This window comes from Arvicanthis niloticus, chromosome 11, assembly GCF_011762505.2.
Source record: "Arvicanthis niloticus isolate mArvNil1 chromosome 11, mArvNil1.pat.X, whole genome shotgun sequence".
NCBI classification, from domain to species: domain Eukaryota; kingdom Metazoa; phylum Chordata; class Mammalia; order Rodentia; family Muridae; genus Arvicanthis; species Arvicanthis niloticus.
Genome location: NC_047668.1, coordinates 7,782,248 through 7,803,310, shown reverse-complemented (window position 1 = coordinate 7,803,310; position 21,063 = coordinate 7,782,248). Strand labels below are relative to the sequence as shown.

The following is a 21,063-nucleotide window of genomic DNA, read 5'->3' as shown; positions in this document are numbered from 1 at the left end:
TGAGAAAAGCAATTACGTTCAATAAAAGATAATAAAAGCCAGAAAACTCTTTAATATTACTTCTCCACTCCCATACTCCATTTCTACCTGGCCACTCTTACCGTATCAATCCTTTTCTCCTTATACAACCTGTGTTCTATCTTCCTTTCCTTGAAATCTACCACATAGTCTTATATTAGATTCTTGGCTTTATTGGGTATTCCAATTTAAACAGATACACATAGAAAAATTCTAAGCTCGTATCCACATTTGAGAGAGAAAATGTAGTGTTTGTTTTCCTGTGTCTGTGTTACCTCCAGAATCATTTCTCTAATCATTTATATGTAAATTTCACAACTTCATTTTGTCTTTATAAATTAGTAATATTTCATTGTGTGTACTGTTTTCTATCATCCATTCATAAATAGATGGACATGAAGGCTGTCTTATCTCACCTGCAAGACTGGACTGTATCTGGAAAGCTATCACTCTAAATGATCTCTTCCTACCTTAAATTGCTTCTTGTCATCTATTAGGTCACAGCAACCAATATAGTAACTGCAATAACTTTTTATTTTGATTTGAAGCTTGAAATCATATGAAACAGGGGAATGAATTTATGGAACTATTTGATGTTTTTCTTCTACTTAGACCTTTCTATTTCAGTACAAGCATATTTTTAGTGAGGCTTTATTATTTTAAGATCACAGTCTTAAAAAAACATTATTAATACAACCCCCTGAGTGCACAGTATCTTTTTATAGCCATATTGTATGGTAATTTTATATCTGACATTCATATGCATAGTTTTAAAATTGCTATAGAAATTATTCTATTATTGTAAGACCTATTATTCCATGTCACCCACACACAACCTTTGTTCCTTACTACTGTTTTTCATCATGCTGCCCCCAATCTATTAGTAATCTTACAACCTTCAATTAACCTCCAGTGCAACCTTATTCTCTTTTTTTTCTTACTTCAAGTCTGTTTCTGATTTCACTATATTTATCAATTGATTTACTATATATATTCTTTAGGGGGGAGGGGAATGTAAGAAAGAAATAGAAAGGGAAAAAAGAAGAGAAAATATACAAAGAAATATGAAACAAAAATGCTATCCAATAATACAGAAATTTTTTCTAAGTATTTAATAGTATTTATTACTTAATTTTTTAATCGTATTCAAAATAAAAATGCTAGCTTTTGTCTCTTAAAATAGTAATGGCCACTACTTTGAAAAAAACCATGATTTTTATTTTTAAAATTATAGTCACTTAAGTGCTAAACATTGAAAGATGTATTTAACGTGTCAAACTCAGCAAGCTTTAAGGACTCTTTATTATCTAACAAAATTTCAAATAAAAAATTTTTGAAACATGTTAAGAAATTCATAGGTTTACTATTTAGTTTGTATCCTTAGCCAAATTATATTAATATACTATAACAAAATCTGAAATACTTTTCATTTGAATTAGTAAAATAATACTCATTAACTCACATCAATGAATTAATACTAATTAAATGCATTGGGGCACATGGTTGGAAAATTGCCCGTTTTAAAAATAAATATTGTAATGAATATAAGTACTCAATTCTTATGGAATAGCAAGAAGTGATTTTTTGTTGCTCAGAATAAATAAAATTTATGTAAATACTATAAATAAATTGCAATCAGTATCATATTTTAGATCATATAATCAAATTATATACAATACAATAAACTAAACATAAAAGCTTATATGCTTTAATTATTGATTTATCTGACATATAATCTTAATTATATATTATAAACAGGTAAATTCTCAATTTTTGTTTTCCTAATAACAACTAAGGTTTCACTCAGTTTTTTAATATTTGAAATTTCAACTTCAACTTTCTATCATTGGTAGAGCCTTTAGGAGCCTTATTTGTTAGGGTTTTGTTCCTCCGATAAAACATCATGACCAAAGGTATTTTGGGAAGGAAATTGTTTGTTTCATCTTATATTTCCACACCACCGACCATCACTGAGGGAAAATCAGGGAAGGAACTTAAGCAGGACAAATACCTTGAGGCAAGAGCTAATTCAGAATCTATGGAGGAGTGCTTCTTACTGGATTGTTCCTAGTAGCTTGCTTAGTCTACCCACAGTAAGTTGACCCCTCCCACATCAGTCATCAATCAAAAAAAAGCACCACACCTTGGTTCATTGGTCAAACCTGCAGCAAAGTATTCCAAATTTACGATCCCTCTTTCAAAAAGACTCTATCATGTGTCAAGTAGACATAAAATTAGCCAGGAAAACCCCAAAAGCCTTTGAATCTCCTCCCGTTTTTGCCATGTCTTTGCTTTTTTAATAGCTCTAAATTGTTTCTGTGAATGACTGCAGTGGACACTGTTGGTATAATTTGCCTTGTGGCTCTGTCTTTTCCTTACTTCTTAGCAAGAATGAGTCTAGCAGTAGTAATGGATTTATTGATCCAAATCTCTTACATCTTTTCAGTATTCAAATTTTATGACCAATTGACCACACTATCCAGAATTAGCATTTGAATATTTGCTATTTAAAGGGTGGAGATTAAAACATTAATTTCTCCAGGTAAAATTGCAATTGAGAGTTGGAAACAGGTCAGGAAGCTGGCTCTTTGCAAGTCACACCTTAAGTATCATGCTTTCTCCTCACTAGCTTGGATGTCTTCATCTGCTCTTTGCAGACAGTTGACATTTTACTTCACTGTGATTCATAAGTCTCATTCTATCGTGTCATATGGCCAACTATGCCAGGGCCATAGAGATAAAATTCTGTGTTTTGTACTCCTCATGGGAACATTTTCACTGATTGATATGTGGGAACTAGTCCACTGCCTCAAATCTAAAACGTAAGATCTGTCCTTAATTCCATAGTTCCCCTGCCATGTTTCTGGAAATAAATTTTAAATTTATCTCACTTAACCTCATTCAAATATACAAGGTTGGTAAGCATTTTCCAAGATTAATATAAATGGGAACTTTAGAGTGACCTGTTCAAATATCATGTCTTGGTCTCCACTGTACCACATTACCTTCCAGGAACCATTTCAGGCATTCCAGAGAATGCATGCTACTCTATAATCCCTGTGGAAGCCTGGGAACAGGCATTAAGAAATGGCACTAAAAGCTGAGTATAGCATTAAAAAAATCTACTCTTAGTATTCTAATTTTAGTAGATATACCCAATTTCTAGTGCTGTAGCAGGAGCTATTGGAGAAGATGCTAGATTGTAATACTCTACTTTTTACTTTTAGTTTGATTATTTTTTCATGAGGGCATTTCATCTTGGTTTTTAAAAACATGTTTATATAACATGTATACACAAGTAGGCTCCTTCTGATTGAATATGGACCGTCTAGTGTTTCTTACAGTAACAAAACGTACTGCATTTATTTTCTTTTAGTTTCAAATTTTACATAGCATGGATTGCAATATCATCCATGTTGGAATTTGAAGACATCCGAAAAGACAAATTGTAAATTATTGTTAACATATATTTTCCTAAGTAACCTTTGAAAACTAAAAATCAGCTTTGTTTGCATAAGAAATCATGAAGTGAGGTAAAGAAGCCCAAAGCATGTTAATATAAACCAACAAGGAGCAAACACTAATAACAACAAAACAATAGCTTTTATTTACTTGTTTTAATATTCTATTTTGAACTGAAACACAGAAAAGGTTACTAGGTCTCAAGTGCCTCTACGCACAGGTTTGATTCTGGCACAAAGCACTTTTATTCACTTAGACATTGGGTGAAGTTTCTTCAAACAGCACACTTAGAAGGATTATGAGTTTTCATTAAGCATGAAAATGTTTGTAGTCTAGTGTAGTCTGGGACACCCAGATATGGCCAAAGAATGATACCAAAGCAAAGCAGCTTGTCTGTGCTTCTATATGATTGGTAGGTAAGGCTGTCTTGCAGGTGCTACCAAGCTTCATCTTCTCAAATCTCTGCGATGAGAAAGACCTGCCCCTTGGGGACTCTTTTGTGCTTAATTCTTAAAGTGTTTGTGATTTATTGTGCATTTGGAAAGTGTTTTTGTAAATAACTACTTGAATTCAATTTGGATTTTTCTGCAGCTTGACATGTGATCTTTTCCTTGGAGAACCATTACTCTTCCTCACTGGTTTCTTCAAACCAACAACCAAAGAGTACACATGGCGGGGCCATGGCTCCAGCTGCTCAGCAGAGGAGGTAGCAGAGGATGGCCTTGTTGCACATCAGTGGCAGGAGAGGCCATCGGTCCTGTGAAGGCTCCATGCCCCAGTGCAGGGGAATGCCAGGGGAGGGAGGCAAGAGTAGGTGGGTGGGTTGGGGAACATCCTCATAGAAGCATGAGGGGGGTTGGGATAGGGTGTTGCTGGGGGGAGGAGAAACTGGGAAACTTTATAACATTTGAAATGTAAATAAAGAAAATATCCAATAAAAAGATCCCTCAAATTTAACCATAAAAATTCAAGAATAAAAGTGAAATAAATACCAAAATAACAAACATCACCAAGCATGAAAATGTCACTTACTTAGAAAATCCTTCATGTTTCTTTACTTATATTCACCTTTTCTTGTTATTTTTGGTGCAGTGTATGCTATTTTCATAGTCTGACAGTAACAGGGATGTAGGGACAGGCTTTCTTCCAGGATGCAGCTTAGTCAATGGGAAGATTCTTGTAGTAATGTGGGCAGCATTTCTTCTGTGTGACTTTTAAACATCTAGAGAACTGTACTTCACTGGGCAATTGGCCATTAGCCAAATTTATTGAATAAATTTGCAGGATCAGCAATTACTGTGTGCACACACTAACAAAATAAGTTGATGTTGCTGTTTTTATAAAAGACCCACAAATACAATTGTCTGTATCTACCTCTCTGAGAGTTCACAGCTTAAGCAAAACTTTAATGCAAACAAAAAGAAAAGGATAAAATATAGTCACTCAGCAGAAAATTTTATAACCGTGACTCTGGTAGATAGATCATCTTAATGAAACCAAGATTCTGAAAGAAAACCACATGCATTTCACCACTTTAAATAATGACAAAAGTTCACTATCTACTGAAGTAAATTGAACTTTAATAAAGAAAAATTAAAGACATTTCATGATCTTTTTAAATGCTGGCATGTTTGGTCATTCTTAATTGTTACTTATAATTAAACAGAGTCTTTTATTATATATTTATAAATAGTATGTCTTCATTCTTAATCACTAGAAGAAACCATCTATCAAACCATGTATATAAGTTTAGGAAAGTGTGCATATTTTATAGCTGGCTTCTGTAACAATTTTACGAGCCTCTTGACTCTAATATTCGTAACTTACTTGAGTGTCTGAGCATTTTAAATGAGAAATATTCTTATCACTTTGAAAAAATGCTCTTTAATTTTAATGGGTTCATGAAAAATTGATCAACTATGTTGTTTTTGTGAAGCCCTTTAAAAATTAATCTACTAACCAAGGATTTTAAAGTCCATCCATTTGGGTTAAAAAATTAGCTCATTCCATGTAATAAAAATTAATTCACATATGCTATGAGCTAAAAACAAATAGTAATTGCACTTTCAAATACAGATCTGACTTCTGACATTAACATTGCTTTCATTTAGTCAAAAATTCAATCAAATTATAATATGATGTATTACCTTTCAGCAGTTTTCACAATATTTTTCTATATAGTACAAAGAAAAATATCTGAGTGAGAACTTTTGCAATTTTAGCATTTCTTACCTTTGTCAAATAGTGCTTAAGCATACTATTGTGAAATGGCTACACAGGATAAGGGATTTATTAAGTTGAAAGTATTCTTTGTAATTTATGCACTCCATTTTTAGTTCAGCAGAATAGACGAAAACTAAAAATCCTTTAAGTGTAAAGTTCAATAAAAAACTTTGATCTAAATATAGAGATTATTTTAGTGTTTTAAGTACTGTAAATATCTCTAGTTATTGTTGAAAAGACTAACAAAAATATTGTTGGTTATGTGTGTAACAATTTATTAAAATACAGGTTTTTGGGCCAGGAGAGATGTTTCAGTAGATGGTCTTTTAGGGGCCTGTTTCTTTTTCTTTTTTTCCCTATAATCACTTTTCAGCTCACAACCTTATGTCAGAGGATCCACCATCCTCTTCTGATATCCGTGAGTAGGGCATGCATGAGGTACATGTACATTTAGGCAAATACTCTAACATGATACACAAATAAATAAAATCTCAACTTAAAAGAGTTTTTTGAATAAATTAATATTAAAATTCTGAACTGTGAAAATCAAAGCATATAAAATCTATGACATTAAGTATGGTATTAACATTTATAAAATCTATTGTTCTTTTTGCCAAATACTTTTGATAATGAATATCATAGCTAATTGAATATTTCAGAAAAAAGGCTGATCTATTTAAAACTTTAAAAAAATAGACAGAGGGAAATAATGTGATTTACCTCATTATATCATCATAATCTTGATACTACTACTAGACAAATACATTATGGGAGTGAGTTGCAGACATGCCTTCATCATAAAGTACTTATGCAATAGTATTGATGTAAGTGACATGCCCTAGTATTCACACAGATTTCTGGTGAAAAGATTCTCATCTGTTTATTCAGATCTGGGTGGGAGGAGACAGGAGGTTCCCTGGATCTCAGTGGTTCTTCAGACTGAGAGCCCATGACTCAAAAAAAAAAAAAAAAAAAAAAAGTAAAGGACTACAGAAGGGAGCAGCTGAGCCTTCCACTTGTGCATGTGCTTTTGAACACACTTGAACACATGTGAACACACGTGATACTACAGAAAAATAATTCTGTAGCTTATTGTGTCTTACGAAGTTTGATCTGTCTTAAGAAACAAATAAACAAAAATTAGCAAATGTAACTTGGTGTTAAAATAACTACAGAAAACGACTGATTGTTATGTATTTCTGGGAGAGGAAAAGACTTCAATACCAAAAAATCAGTAAGGCAATATGGAGCACAGACAAACAAATAACAAGGAGCACAGGAGTTTCTCAGTTGATTCTAAAGACAGACTTTAAAAAAAAAAAAAAAAACACCATTTAAGTACACTCAGCAATCTGAGAGTCAAAAAAATTTACCTAGACATTGTAGGAATCACACAGAAATAAAGCAAAACAAAACAGAACACAGAAATCATGCTCAGTGAACTAGTAGTCCAAAAATTTTGATAAGAAATGGCTTTGACCAACCATGCTTCCCGTGGCTGTAAATATCCAAAAATTATATTGGAATTCAGAATAATATATTATGTTCTACATGTGGTTTGATGAGAGCCAGGCAGTTCAATGCAGTGTTGAAGCCTGCCATTACAAATATGGTTTTCTGATAGTACCAAAGCTGCACATCTGGAAACTAACAATTAATGGTTTGTGGGCTAATTAGTCCCTTATGCTTATTTCATATGTAGAATTTAAAAGCATCCGTCATGTTTAGAGTTAAGGTTCTGAGTCGGAGAGTTTTTAACTTTGGCTGCATATTTCACTTTGATATTATCTGCTCATCCTTTAAAGCTGTGGGGACATTTTTTTCAGTCTTCGGTTTGTGTCAGTCACAGATTCACAGACTTAATAAGCTGTGTCACTGATGTTCTCTGTCAAGTAAGTGCTAAAACGCTGAATAAGAAAAGGCTCAAGGACTGCAGGGTTACCATATAATGCAATAATGTAGCCGAATGTTCTTTCAAGTACTGCTTTGTATTCATCCGTAGCTCTGAATCCTTTTGTCATTACCCACAGCATTTGGGAATCTGACCTTAGAGAGAATTACTGTGGTATGTCCTCCATAGCTCCTTTAACTCACCCCCCCCCACACAATGGCCTCTGCCACAAGAATATTCATTAAGTGAATCACAAGTTTCACTTTAGAACCTATTTTTCTCTGTGAGTGATCTTTCTTTTTAAAAAATATTTCCTTCAATAAGTATCTTTAACTGTTTTGATATGAAAGTTTTTCTTTATCTTCACTGTAAACCTTGTAATTTTCATTTTCAGGTTATGTGTAGTAAATAAATGATGATGAAAGGCATATAGTTCTACTCATGTGGTCCTTGGGTCTCAAGATGCTTACGTGCCAATAGAATAGTTGAAGCACAATGCTTATCATTACAAGGTGACTTTTGTACTTGTTATAGATGAGACAAAGTCGTATTTGTTCTATTCTGAAGTCTAAGTAACCTCAAACTAAAGGTCTGCTTGCCTCAACCTTCTTCCTTCCTAGTTCACAGGTATATGCTATCATGTTCAGGGATAATGGAACATTTGAAAAGAGGTACACCTCATCCCGGGTAGAGTCCCAATATATATATATATATATATATATATATATATATATATAAAGAATATATATATATTCTGCATAAAACACATAAGCTGGGTATAACTAACACACATACATAAGAAATGGTGAGTTGGAAGGGCCTCACACTTCTACAGTTCCAGCTCTTCCCTGGTTTAAATTTGTTTTGGAATCCCTTGCAACACTCCCAATATACTGATTCTTCTTCTTCATATTACCCACATCAATGTCAATTTTCAGTAGAATAGAAAACATTCTAAACTCCCACTCCAAGTAGTCTTTGGGTATTTATAACATCATTCAATTTCTATTCCTTTTATCTATCTGATTTTTAATTTTTTATCAGTTACACAGGAGGGACAGTGTCCTATTCAAACACATGAAATCTATCATCTATCTATCTATCTATCTATCTATCTATCTATCTATCTATCATCTATTTATCTATCTATGTATCTATCTATCTATCATCTATTTATCTATCTATGTATCTATCTATCTATCTATCTATGTATCTATGTATCTATCTATCATCTATCTCTGTATCTATGTACCTATCTATTTATCTATCATCTATCTATCATCTATCTATCTACCTATCTATCTATCTGCATTAAAGTATTCTACTTCATAAATATTTATTTAGTTTTCTGCTCATCCTCATATACTATGTTAGAATGTATCTACTATATTTGTTTATATATCTATATGCATGTTACCAAACCTGTATAGGAGTCACATAATAAAAAAATAAATATATTAATCAATGAAAAGTGCTGTATTTATTTGTTTTTGGAACTGTCCATATTGCGTACACTTTATTTTAGATATGATATGGAAAAGACTACTAAGCTGTAACTCTTTAATGTGCTCTAATTTTTTAAAATAATTTAATCAAATTGCAGTCTGAATATGTTGTCCCTTAAGATTATTTGGAAGTTCTCTGTAGTGATCATTAAGACGATATTTTTATGCAGTTCAAAACATATTTCAAAGTTTGTCATATAATCCAAGCCTACTTTCTTCTTAACCCCTGTCTATTATAATTAACATAAAAATGTAGTGCTCAAAATTTACTTTTGGGCAATGAATATTAATAAGCAAGTGAAACATGCAGTTCCTATTCTTCACATTAAAAATTGATTTATTTCCTATAAATATGTATAGGTATTAGAAGTTGGAAGGAAAATTCATAGTATAATATACATGCTTTGAAATTGTCCTTACATCCATTCCTCAAATTTAATATTATTATGCTTATGGTTTCTTCATAAAATAATCTCTGATGTCATTGGAAAATGGTGATACTGTGTGGTCAGAAGGGAAGGAAAAAGTGATAAAGACAAGGAAGGAAATGATAGGGGGATGCAGGAAGAAAGGAGAATCACCCTCTTTACTTCCTCCTGGATAAGATGACTTTCAGGGAAATTAACCTTGAGGGCAAATAATGTGATGTCGTAATGTTTAGCTTGAAAGAAATTTCACTTCTATGTAGAAAAATAAATATAAATTTCAAGAAACCTAACTAATTACATTTAAATTGTGAGGTTATAATTTGGAGCATTTTAAAATTACTTGTTTCTTTTGATTCAGTTCATTTGTTAAACATTAGTTATATGAATCAAATACTTAACAGGAATTGTTTACCTCTTATTTTACATGCATTTTTTAAAACTTACAGATGCCATATAGTGTGAAAATAGCTTTTACTACAAATATCTGTTACTTTCAGAAACTGAATTTTGGCAGACCTTGCAACTTAACAATATTTAAAACTGTGTCCTCTATTGGCTTTTCTATGTGATATTCAGGTGGTTTAAATTTTACTTGCCTTTATGGAAATGTAGCCATTCTTCATATGCTATATACTTTCATGTAAGCAGATTCTTCAAACTGAACACATAGCTGTCTGAAACGATGTGCTCTTCCAGTCTCTAACCAAGAATAATGAGTGTGTGCACATGTGCAGATTTTGTGTGTTTGTGTGATATATGTATGTTGTGTGTTTGTATGCATGCATAATGTATTAGATAAACATAATACCATCTACTATGAAGCCACCTAAGGATATAACCTGATAAAGTATGCACACAGTTTTAAATGTAGTTCTGGCTCAGAAGGATTCAGTAAATTCTTCCCTTATAAACTAGTTAAAACATTATGATAATGTTCTTTTTTTTCTCTCCTTTACCAAGTTGTGTGTGTGTGTGTGTGTGTGTGTGTGTGTGTGTGTTCTGCTCAAAAAATCTAGAGCCTTTTGTTAGGGACTGATAAAAGACATACAGATTTCTAATTCTGTCTTACTCTTGCTTCAAAATACTCCAAGAGGACAAACTTTTCCTTCCCCCACTTTAATGTGGCCTATGCACAACAGAGTGCACAGAAATTTCAGAATTAAAGTTCAATTATGGTGACAGATTTTGTTTCCTCATTAAACCAATGGCTAATTTAATAGTTCTTTATGTCTAGCGTCTATTATATCAGATTGTCATGAAATTTAGTGACTGAATTTTGAGTCCGTTGCAGAGCAGGCATCACCTATCGCTGTCCTCTGACCTCAAAGTCTTTGAGGTTGTCCTGTAGGTTCCTCAGCAAAACCACCACCAAGTTACTCCAAGAGTTGTTCACAGGAAATTAAAAGTACAGCCATGCAATTTTTAGGTCACCAAGATTTATGTCTTATTGAACTGCTGAACTCTTGCTGTTCGAGGGAAGGGATGATTAGTTGTGCTAATTTTCAGTGTGACATTTACATAAGTGTTGAGGGCTCCAGTAGGGCATTAAATTATTTGTCATATGATCTTGGATATGGGCTATTATCTGTAAATGTTTTCCAGCATCTAGTGCTTTTTTGCTGTGCTTTTATCCGATGACATAAGATTATTTCCATTTTTAATCAGTATCTCTAATTTAATTTTAAAGTACCTAGGTTTAGCAGTGCTCATGCTGAGAAAGTATGTTTTAATAATAGTGTTTATGCAAATCTTTATGATCATTTTTTTGCTCGAGAAACTAATTCAAATGAAATAATTTTCCTTCCTCTTTTCTGACACAGGGTCTTGCTGTATTGCTCATTAAACTAAGACTAGATATTTAGTGCATGCAAGCTGTAAAACCATAGAAACCCTTTTATTTTGCTCTCTCATCAAGTGCTGGTGTTATAAGTACAAACAATCACATGAGGATAAACTTTGGGAATTATTAAACTGAAATCTTATGTTTTGAATAGTTGACTAAAGATAATAGCTATATTATGTGAACTATCTTTTTTATGATTTTAAATAAGGAATTGAAACAGTAGAAGGGATGTCTTTCAGTGGGCTTTATTTTAAAACAGTTAACTTTGTGCAACATGTAAAACAAGCAACACAATGAGTAAATGCTCATGGTTTAGTTATGCTAAATATGCTTACCTTTGGAACTGGAATAGGCAAATTACTTCCATGTTAATTATAAGACCAATGTACTATATGCAGGTACCATAATTGTTCAAATTTTGTGAATATAAAGGAGATAGCAAAGAGTACATTATTGTTGTCTTTATAGTTTGAAAAGGTGTTCTTTGCTTTTAATAGGTTAAACTTACAAAGTCTCTCTCTCTCTCTCTTTTTTTTTTTTTTTTTTTTTTTTTTTTTTTTTTTTTTTTTTTTTAGATAAGGTTTCTCTGTATAGCTCTGGCTGTCCTGGAACTCACTATGTAGACCAGGCTGGCCTCGGGCTCAGAGATCTGTCTGCCTCTGCCTCCCAAGTGCTAGGATTAAAGGCATGCGCCACCACTGCCCGGCAAATTTACAAAGTTTTAAGAAAAAAGACAGTGTTATTGTGTGCTCTCCAAGGCACAATCCCATATTCATGATACTTTGAAATAAACAAACATTTGTATGCATGTGCCACAGCAATGATCAAAGATGAGACTGTGAATTTGGCAGTCAGAGGGAAAGATATGGGAAGAAAAGATGGAGAATGATGTAAATACATATTTTCATAATTTTTAATAGAGTCAGTGTGAATTTCACACCATGTACCCTAATTTCACTCATTTCCAAGTCCTTTCATGTCAGATGTCCATTCTCCTAACTTCCCTCCTAAAGTAAAGTAAAATAAAATAATAAAATAAAATAAAATAAAATAAAATAAAATAAAATAAAACGTCTGACCATGGAAGCTATGATGTGTTATGTTGTGTCACACAGGATTCCCTTCTGTCCAAATAGTTTTACTTGCAAATATTCATTACACAATGAGCTACTGGTTTACGGCCTGAGAGCCGTTTCTGTTACACCATCGACACTGGATCCTAACCAATGCCTTGAGTCGTAGAGATACTGCAGCTTTGGTTCTCAGGACCTGCCTCTATGTGTGCTCTAGCTCCTCACAGATGGATTAAATGTTAACGTGGGCCAGTTCAAAGCCCTCTGCCTCGGTGGCATCTGAGTTAGCAAGCTTATCAAATCTCCCAAACCCATACTATCAGGGACAGCTCTCCGGCATTGCCCAGAGGAGAGATAGGGCCAGCTCTCCAAAGGCTTCAGCTTTTAACGGGGCTGGGCTAGCTCAGTTTTGTCCACTGACATCTATGTGGCTTTAGACAGCAGCCCAGACCGTAGATGTATACATGGTCTTTGGTGGTAACCAGGACGGAGCACAGATATTGGCATAAACTCCTGCTGCAATCAGGCCACAGACTTAGACACAACCCTTGGTGGCAGCATAGGCCAGTCATCACCACGGCCTCCAGTAGCAATACAGGCCTCTCACATCAGACTGATCCTCACCTCCAACGAGCCTCCAGCTCTTCCTCTCTTCGCAGTGTAAAAGATGCTCTGCTTCTCTTTCTCTTCCATCTCTCTTCCACAAACTTGCTTTTCTTAGTGGTGCCTGCCTGCCTGGACCTCTTGGCAACAGAGAGACCTCTGCTATGAAATATATTTTAATTAAATTAAAAAAATAAAAAAGAAAATATGAATGAATAGTTTTAACTATTGTTTTATGGTGAATCTGGTTTCAGAGGCTCACCACCACTAACAATGAGACTGTCTATACTTTTGCAGAACTGATAACCACTTGGTGATGGTGTTTAAGACTCAAAGTAAAGGTAGTGACACTCAGCTTAGAAATATGTGTCCCAATAATTTCAAATGCTTTTTACAAGCTCTCTGAGCTCTCTCATAGTTTATTATTGGAATTCAATATAATTGTTAGAAAGGAACCATATTTCTTGAGAATACATGAGTATAATAGATATAAAAATTTAAGACTGTTAAGTAGCTTAACAGCAACACAACACAGCAACAGCAGCTTGGAATTAAAACTAGGTGATCATGCCCAGCAGTGGTGGCGCACACCTTTAATCCCAGCACTTGGGAGGCAGAGGCAGGCGGATTTCTGAGTTCGAGGCCAGCCTGGTCTACAGAGTGAGTTCCAGGACAGCCAGGGTAACAGGGTAACACAGAGAAACCCTGTCTCGAAAACCAAAAAAAAAAAAAAAAAAAAAAAAAAAAAAACACACACACAAAAAACACCTATGTGATTAGAATCCATTATAATATAGTTAATTTCAATACACTATCAAGGAATAATGAAAAACTTTACATGATAGTGTAGTAAAGTGAGGGTATCGTTAAGCACACACTTAATTAGCTCCTCCTTTTAGTATTTGTACTGAACTCTATAGGTGAGTGAAGTTACTGTAGAATCCATGGGGATTTGCATTATGACATAGAAACATGTGAGGCTATTAACTTAATAATAGGGCTAATGTCTTTACAAATCACATTTTGGGAGTGAGAAAGTGACTCAGCACAGAAGAATACTTGGGGCTTGTCTAGAAGATCTGGGTTTAGTTCTAGGCATTCACATGGATGATTAATAACTGCCTGTAATTCTATTTTTAAGGGATCTGGCATCCCCCTGTCTCCATGGGCACATGCACATGCATAGTACACATAAAAATGCAACTGAAACCCCAAGCATATAAATAAATCAGACATGTAATAAATCACATTCAGTATCTTCATCTAAAATTGGGAAATATCATTCTTTTAGAACAATGATGATGTTGGAAGAAAATTGTGTAGAATTGACCAGCCATACCTTGAGGAAGGAAGGCTGAAGTGGAGAGAGAGAAAGACAGAGAGAGAGAGAGAGACAGAGAGAGAGAGAGAGAGAGAGAGAGAGAGAGAGAGATATGCTGGAGAGACAATCTTGGCATGCCTAATAACTTAATAGAGTCATTCCAGACCCTATCTCCTGATAATCTATAGAAGTTTTTGTGTATCAGTACCATGGGCACTGAAACCTTTATGTATATATAAAACCCTAGAGAGAATACATTCAAACTAAATCACCACCTTTTAATAGTTTAATGGAATCTTTATATCATGCTTTATAAGGAATCTTGTGGAGGTAGCTGGTCGTACATGACAGCATTGTTTTTTGTTATTGAATACATGATCTTGCAAGGTCGGTTAGATTTTCTTCATGTATTTTATATACTTGTTCTTGCAGTGATTTTTTTTGGAAACCTGAAGTAACATTGGTTTTTGTTTTTCCCTGTGGAACTTAGCAAATTTTTAATAAAATATATTGAAAGAAAGAAAATGCATATTTCACACAAATGAATCTTTTTCCGAAAAACTGGAATTTGAGTGAGGAGAATGACATTCCCTGTGCTGAACATCCTTTGAGAAAATAGACTCTTGCCCTTCAGGAAGTCCTCCCTGTGGATTAAGATAAAAATCTGAAGCAGTTGCATTGGATGCTACAATGAAATAATATAAGACACAATGATAGAAGACAAACTTTATTTTGTTGTATACCATGTCTTTCCTAAAGAGTTAGAGCTTTGGTCAGAACTTCAGAGACATGGTCAATCTGTGAGGTAAACATCTTATTTCTAATGTTTATGAATGCATTCACAAACATGTGTGAAATTTAACATAACCTAAGCTTGTTGTTCTTGAAGTCCAGACAGGCCTATGTATTGAAGGCTTTCCTAGCCTTCAATATAAAATACGGATTATTATACATATTATAGATTACACCTACAAAAATATAGTTATGCTCGTTGCTTTATCTTATGTTTGTGCGTGTATACCTGGTACATAGCAAGCCATAATTAAAGATGCTGTGAGTAATAAAAGTATTGTGTGGCTTATGATCATGTGAGATAGCAACAATTTTGAGAGAAGAACACACCTTTCAACAAAATGAAAGTAGTGTGTTGACATATTTATTGAAATGAGAATGTATTGCACATTTCCATTAGAAAGCTTTTTATGCAAATATATTTGAGTGCTAACTAGTGAACATTCTCATATGGGTTGGAATTGAGCGTGCAATTGACAACAATGATTTGAATGACTTTAAAATCAGCTTTTGATTTTTTTCTTTGTTCTGCTTGTCTCCTCTGAAGAGTCCCTGTATCCATTCAGCCAGGTGTTGAGAAGATATGTAGCAGCTGACAACCTTCCGTCTGACACCAATCTCAGAACCAGCATTGGAAATGCGTTCACCCTGCCAGTCTTCTGCAGCAGCCAGGCCAAGTGCTGATTCCTTCATGGTAGTAAGGAACTCTTCAGGCTCCAGAAGTAAGTTGCACACATTCAATTTCATCATCTCTTGTGAGTTTAAAGACACGTTTTGGAAGTTAAGTAGAAGTTGATAGGCTGAATGAAGTCAGAATTGCTCATTATTGTTTGTAATTTTTTTCATTTTTTATTTTTGAGTCCAACTTTGCTGGAGATGAAAAGTCTACTAGATTTTACATTGATACCCAATATCCTTATGAAATGTTGAAGTTTGTTTTCATGCAAGCATTGCAGGTTATATATGCAACCTTGTGGCTTGTACAAGGTAAAGGCTAAAAGAATAATCTTGTGACTACATAAACAGATTCAGAATGGATATGTATTGTACCAAACATGTTTTAGCGAGTTATGAAAACTGAAGGCTACAGGGAGAGAAATAAGTTGCTCTTCCAAAGAATACTTTGCATAATTGTGTGACTTATGGAATGGAACAGTCTGTGCTTTATTCAGAGTTTATGACAGACTATAAAATCCACATTAGAAAAATCAAAAGACATGCCAATTACATGTAGGAAAAATGAAATGTACATAGAAGATTTGAATACTTGGCAAATTACAAAACACAATATACTGTATATATCAACCCCCAAAATCTTGCTATTGAGATTTTTCTATGACTTTCTTAAATTCTAATAAGTCAGCTAAATGTATTGTTTTCTTGATTATGTTTATAGAATTCAGAATTTAAGAATTTTTTTTCTGGAAAAAATAAATCTTTTATGAACTATTGATTTGGTATTATTTCAAATATTATGGTTTCACTGGAGCTATTTTTATGTCTTTCAAATACACACAAATATATATATACACAAATATATATATAGAAACATATGTCTATGTTTATGAATATGTGTGTGCACACACATATTTGTATCTTATGTCGCAGATACTTATTACTGCTTTATGGAATGTATTCTTATTGAATGTTCATACACAGAAAATATCTGTGGGTTTATTTTTATAAACAGCAAAAGTTTGGCTTAAGTTCAACTGTACATTATTTGTGTATTTAGTATAGTTTAATTTAGCAGCCAGTTAGAATTTGAGGAAGCCTTCAATACAAATTTATATGCTATTAATGGAGAATAAAGACTAGTGTTAATAAATGTTTTCTTTATTATGCTACTATTTGTGTAAGACTCAAGTATTCATCAAGCAGCTTCTTATTGCTTTCATTCTCAAATTCATGTTAGAGGAATACATTTAAGATAAAAAAGAACATATTTAGATTATATTAAAAACTAATTCAAGATAATATAATTGTATCATAAAACATCAAGTTGACAAATTATAGATCATTACTTTAGTGAAGCATTTCTTATGCTTATATTATTTATTCCTCTTCCACTTCAGCACACCTCATTTTTGTTACCTTTGTATTGAACAGAACATGTTTGTTTATTTTATTTTTTTAATTAATTTTTTTACATCCCAGTCACTGCCCCAACTCCCAGTCACTGCTTCCTATAATTCATTCACCCATAACCCTTTCCACTTTTGCTCTGAAGGGTAGAAGGCCCCTGTATATCTTCCAAACCTGGCACAGCAAGTCTCTGCAGAGCTAGAATCATTGAATAGAACATCTTGAAAACAAACTCTTTCTAGATTTTCATCTTTTCTAAATCATAAGAAAATGAAAGATCATATCTATACCTAAGGCAATGTTATACATTCAAATGAAATAATTATTAGTTTTTTTATTTTCTGATGATTAACTTGGCTTTTTTCTTAATAAAAGCATTTAACCTTAGAAAAGTTGTTAGCAAAGGAAATGTATTTATTAATGTGTTATTCTATTATTAACCACAGAACATTGAAATCAAATACATTTTTATATACTAGCAGCTATGTAAGACCCAAATATCTATTTAACTAATGACAGTCGACTTCTGCAGGACATGGTTTATATATTGAAAGCAATTATTGCATAATAATTTTGAATATTTTTTGTTCTGTTTGGTTTGGTTTTAAAATTACAAGTTTATTATTTTTAAGAGTGGAACTTTCTTCTGCTGGGCTTACGCCTTTAATCCCAGCACTTGGGAGGCAGAGGCAGTGTGATTTCTGAGTTCGAGCCTAGCCTGGTCTACAGAGTGAATTCCAGGACAGCAGGGCTACACAGAGAAACCCTATATCGAAAAGAAAAAAAAAAGGAGTGGAACTTCCTCTCTTTCCTTTCTTTCTTTCTTTCTTTCTTTCTTTCTTTCTTTCTTTCTTTCTTTCTTCCTTCCTTTCTTTCTTTCTCTCTGTCTTTCATTTTCTTTTTCTATTTTTAAATAAGGAATAATGTTAGACTGAAAGTCCTAGACTGAATTAATTACCTTTAAAAGATAGAAAGTAAATGCCTCCCTAGTTAGGAGTTAATTTCAAACAGCTCCTTGAAATGTCATAGCATATCACAAGTATAGTGGTTTGTACTGGATCTTGAGAATGAAATAGAGAATGGAGAAGTAAAAAAAGAAAACTATTGAGATCCTTCCTCCAAGTGAGCTGCCTCAGGGAAGCGAGGGTACTGACCACTGTTGTTTTAGTGGTATTTTTCTATGCCATTTTAGTTTTTGGCCAACAAAAGCACAGTTTTTTTCATTCTAACTCTTCCTATCTTAAGTTTTGAGAGTAAAAACTGTTCTGGAAACAAAAAGTTATATATAATCATGTCTGTTTAGAAAATGTTCTCATGTATATAGATTTGTGTGAGTGCATGCATTTGCATGTTAAATTGTCCTGTGAATACATAATAGCAACAAGATCTTCATAATCTATTGACCTTTCTAAACATTAAGAATGATTTAATAAAAATAATACTTAAGTTATTCTGCAAAACTACATGTTTAACATTTATAAATTATTCTTTACAATAAGATTGACGTTACTGTGCATATGTGGCCCATTGTTTTCAATAATGCCTTGTGGTAGAACTATTTAATGACAAGAAGTATCACCTTGCAATGCCTAGTACTAATTAATAAACAGTTAACTTTATTTCTTAAACATTGTTTTAAACTTAAACATACAAGTAAAATGCTCAACCAGGTAAATGCTATTTTTACATTTTATAGGTTTATGTACATGAACTTAGATGTACAATCCACATAAATCAATAAAACATGAATCATCAATAGAACAATACCTTCACTGGAAATGCTTAAGTGATTATATGAAGCGAGTATAAACTAGACTCTGTAATTTCCAAATGAAGATCAGGGTAAGAACCTGTTAAATTATGCATTTCTCAGTACAAAAAAGAAGAAATAAAAAAAAAAAACCTTTAAAAGATTCTCAAATACAGCCAACCTAAAACAGATTCTACTAAACATTATGTTCAGTACATATCTTGAATCCACTTTCACTAAGACACAACTTATTACCTAAGTGCTTAGCATTTAGCACGTTTCAGAGAAATCTTAATTCCTTTCTAAATAAATACTTTTCATATCTTCAGCTGCATCTGACAGGCAATGATAGGATCCTGCTATTAGCAAAGAGGTCTAGAAATATGGCGTTATATTCCTGAGAGAAGAGTGAGGTAGACAAGACCACTCATTAACATAAGTCAGCAGCAATGAAGTGCCACAAAACTTTGATAGCAACAGAGAATTCCATTAGGTAAATCATGTTCCCTCTTTGCATTTGACAAATGTCTATTTTCACCTAATCTGTTCAGATTTATCTACAAAAACAAAACCCTGTTTTTGCTTTTCTGAAGCAGGTACAAAAGAATATAAATCAAAATTCTCGTTAAACCACAATTACACACTTGTGGGGGAATAAGGATAACACAGAAGAGCAGGACCTACTACAGGGTAAACAAGAAATGAAAAGTCAAAATTGTCATGTGGCTTAAGTGTGTGAAATAGCATCATCCAAGACTATGAAGACAGATTAATTGGAAGCTGAATTTGTCTGGATTTCAGAGATAGATTTCAACCTTATACGGCTGTTAATGAGCTGATGTGTTGTCCTTTTGAGATAAGAATCCTGAGAACAGAAATGAATGTGGTTTAGCTGGGTGATCTTGATGAAGAGCCTGTTGTCTGTGTTTCTGGTTTCTGTTGGCTTGCAGAACTGCTAGAGCAGTATTTCCTTCAGAGCAGCACCCTGTCCAGAGGTCTGCACAGATGCTCTCTGCCTTTGCAGATAGTGATTACTTTACATTTAGGACTAGGAGAAATTAATGTCCTGTGAGAAGCACTCTCAGCAATGGGCTTTCAGTGACTGGAAGCAATTTGCATTGTTAGGTATTGGCTTAGAAATAAATCAGGACAAGTCAATTTATACTAATTCAATTTTAGGCTATTTTGGTTACCCTGATGAGGACTCCTTTCCTGTAGTTAAACACCATCTATCAGTGAAGGCAACTGTGGAGCATTGTTAGATTTAAAATATTATGGGTAAATGGATCCATCTCTCACCAGCATTTAAGAGTGTGGGAGGCATTGCATCAAGAAAAACCTTGGCAGTCTATCCAAAAGCTATACTTTTAGTGAAAATCCATGACTTACTGTGGGAAGAAATTCAGAATAAAAGAATATAATGCTATACCTTCAACAAAACTTCCAGTGATTTCTATGTAAACAACCTACGTGATACTGAAAGAGTTAAAATTTTTTAAACCTTCCAAAGATGGATTCAAGAATGCAGATCATCTTGTTCTGTGCTCTGGGTCCTAGGAAACTAGCTATCCACACGACAAAATAGGTAAGATAGGAGTTCATAGCTGAGAGTTCAGGTCAGCATGACCATGCACCATGGGTACCAGGAACTAAAAACTGACCATAAAATAGATTGAATAGGATTTGAGCTGGGAGTTCAAGTTATCATGCCTGTGCACCCCGGATACCAGGAACAGAACTGAACACAAGACAATTTGGATAGGATTTGATTCTTAACAGAAGAAAGAGATATTTCCCAATGACCATTTCTTGAACCTGTCACAGAAACTGAACACTGGACAGGTGCTTTCTATAGACACTTAATCATGATTTCCCCCTCGTCTCCCTGGGTTGCCGTTAGGTTCTTCCTTTAAAAGCTCTATCTCTTCTCTAAGTGGGGGTCGTACTTCATTGCTTGCCTCTGCATAGGACAGGCTTAAAGTGCGGCCTCAACGCATTGAAGTCAAATACCTCTATACCTCGTGTTAATTACATCAAGTTCGGTGTCTTACAGTTATGGGGTGGCTGTG

At 33.8% G+C, this 21,063-nt stretch overlaps 1 protein-coding gene across 5 annotated transcripts in view; it reads left to right on the top strand.

Annotated features, from left to right (window-relative positions):
- The window catches only part of Lrfn5 (leucine rich repeat and fibronectin type III domain containing 5), a 279,668-nt gene that overhangs the window by 113,583 nt on the left and 145,022 nt on the right, over window positions 1–21,063 (top strand). For all 5 annotated transcript variants that reach the window (XR_013113131.1, XR_013113132.1, XM_076941836.1 and 2 more), the window contains one exon: window positions 15,707–15,881. The gene's annotated coding sequence lies outside the window, so the exon portion shown is untranslated. The remainder of the gene's footprint in view (window positions 1–15,706; window positions 15,882–21,063) is intronic.